We start from the raw sequence: 2500 nt of genomic DNA on the forward strand, positions 1-2500 counted from the left end.
TTAGAAACCTGGAAGACTTTACCAGCAAAATCATGCCTACAACCTGCACAAACCACTTGATTTACCCAGAAAGATAAAGAATTTTTCAGGTAGTACTTTTAAAATTATTATTAAACAAGCAAACAACATACTGTTCGATATGTATTAAAACAAGTATTGTACCCAGTTATTAATTTGCACTATTCACTTTTAAATGCAGCAAATACCCCATTAATTTAATTTTAGGTGCCCACCAGTTTATATTGCATTTTACAGTCTAGAAGGCAATTTACTATTAACTGGCAATTACATACAGAATGATTGTTAATTCTGCTCCTAAGTGCTAGCTGCTTGAAAATTGTTATCTCTCTCTAATTTTTGACCTTCTTACAACAGGGGTGAGGTACGCTGGGAATACAAAGGACTAGTAGAGAAGAGCTGGACATGTCATTTGTGACTCATTCTTTTAATTCACCGTGCTAATCAACTGAACTGCCACAATCTCCCAAGGTAATTGTATCTTTATAATAGTTGAAAGCAGCGGGCAAAAAGGCATGGATAGATAGGGAAAGGCCTTGCCTTTGCCTGCTGAGAGACGGCGTGCTCTTGCTTCTGCGTGAGATTAATGGGGGCTTTTCAGAAAAATCTGGAACTTTCATATCTCTGTACCCTGATCATTTAATGTCTCAACTTCTCTGCTCACAAAGGCTTTGTACACCACACTACACTCTTGTTTCATTATTCTGCAGCCTTGTTGCCCTATGGTCTACCTCATGCTGGGAAGGTTAAATGTTAGAGTGCCAAGCCAGACTGCAAGCATGGTGGGACACTGATGGGAAACAGATGCCCTGGGGATCCAGCCCCTCCCTCCTCTAGGGCTACATCATTTTCGTTTTCTGAAATACAGTGAGGCTTGGCTTCACTCTCAATGGCAGCTGTAATTTCCGAAGACTATCTCAGTCACCCTATCACTTCAGGATAAAGCAAAGCAGGCAGAAGTTTCTCGGTCAGGCAGACGCTGGCTTTATCTTTTTATTTTCTTATTGCTGGCATATGGGCTTTCGTTTCCCTCAAAAGGTGTTTTAAATATATATTCCTGTTAAAGTGTTGTTGGTAGTGTAACTTTATTACGATTTTCTTCCAGCAAGAGAAGCTCCTGACATTCTCACCATTCTTTTGGACATCTTTACTTGGTGACAGAGACAAAAAATGACCCCTGGAAAGAAGAAACGAATGGCTTTTCCTTCCAGTTTCATACATACTTGCATTTGTGCATTAGAAGGAAGTTCAAAACAGCAAAAATTTGCCCAATTTGCAAAATCAGCACCTAAAAAATCAGTTAGAGACACTACTATCGAGCACTTCAAAATTCCAGGCTCCTGCACTGAGCGCCAGACTGTCATCTGGTTCAAATCTGCAGCGCTTCCCTGTGTGCGATGGAACTGCACCAGCCCGCAACAGCTAAAATAGCTGGAACTTAGTCTAAAGCTCTTAATTCATTCATTTTTTATTTTGCTGAACACTTATCTTAGCTAGTCATACTTGTCAGGACACTCTGCTGTAGCTTTGCATGGGCTGCATTCATAACAGCATTTTTAAGCCTGTAACTGCGACGGCGTGCAGCCCCACCTGCGGTCCCCACCTTTGCAGCTGGCCACAACACAACGTTGGCTTTCAAGATACATCGCCAGCACCAAAACCACCGTGGTCACTACCATCCCATTTGGTAGCGCTGGTAAAAATCCAATCAGGATGATCAAGAAAATGTAAATAGGCTCTCCCTTGTCAGCCAGAAGTGAGGCACCCAGGTGTGAATGCGAGCATTGGTTTTGCTCGGGTTGTGATTTCTTTGGGGACAGATGGAAGATAGGAATCTCAGATGCTACCTTCACTTAAAAGTTCATTTCAGTGATAGATCTTAGGCAGACAGAAAAACATATCCACGATGCGTTAACTGTTTAAAACGTCCTAGCTGAAAACTACCCAGGAACACACTTTTCCCATTAGATCTAAATTAATAGATAGAAACAGTTGCAGCCTAGTGGGAAAATATTCATCAAAATGCACATCATCTGCACATCATCTGTAATCTGCATTATCTACCCAGTAAGCAGCAAGAACTCTCCCCGAATCCCTGCAGTCTGTCGAGTAAACAGTTAAAGGCTCTTTGTTTTCAAAAGAGAGATTGATTCATCAGATCAGATTTATTACCTAGAATCCTCATCCGAAAGTACAGTAAATTAAATCGCTATTTCTCCCTTTCCCCTCCCAGCACCTCACTTAAATTCATTCTTAAATGCCAGAAAAACTGTAATACACATTTTAGATAAAAAGCCAGCAATACTTCATCCCAAAGTAAGAGATTTCATATTAAAACCATTGGAAACCACGCAGTTCCGACTTTTTCTTGTGCTCTTGTAAATTCAAATCAAATGTATTTAAAAGAATTGGCACAAATAAATCATTCCCAGGCTCGTGAGTTTGCATCCCAAGTTTCAGGTCTGAAAGAATTTTGAGTGCC

General features: G+C 40.7%; 1 protein-coding gene across 2 annotated transcripts in view; it reads right to left on the minus strand.

Moving 5' to 3' along the window:
* EBF3 (EBF transcription factor 3) overlaps positions 1–2500 on the minus strand; it is a 121087-nt gene that overhangs the window by 31305 nt on the left and 87282 nt on the right. The gene's annotated exons all lie outside the window — the stretch shown is intronic.

Source organism: Falco naumanni, chromosome 9 (genome assembly GCF_017639655.2).
Source record: "Falco naumanni isolate bFalNau1 chromosome 9, bFalNau1.pat, whole genome shotgun sequence".
NCBI classification, from domain to species: Eukaryota; Metazoa; Chordata; class Aves; order Falconiformes; family Falconidae; genus Falco; species Falco naumanni.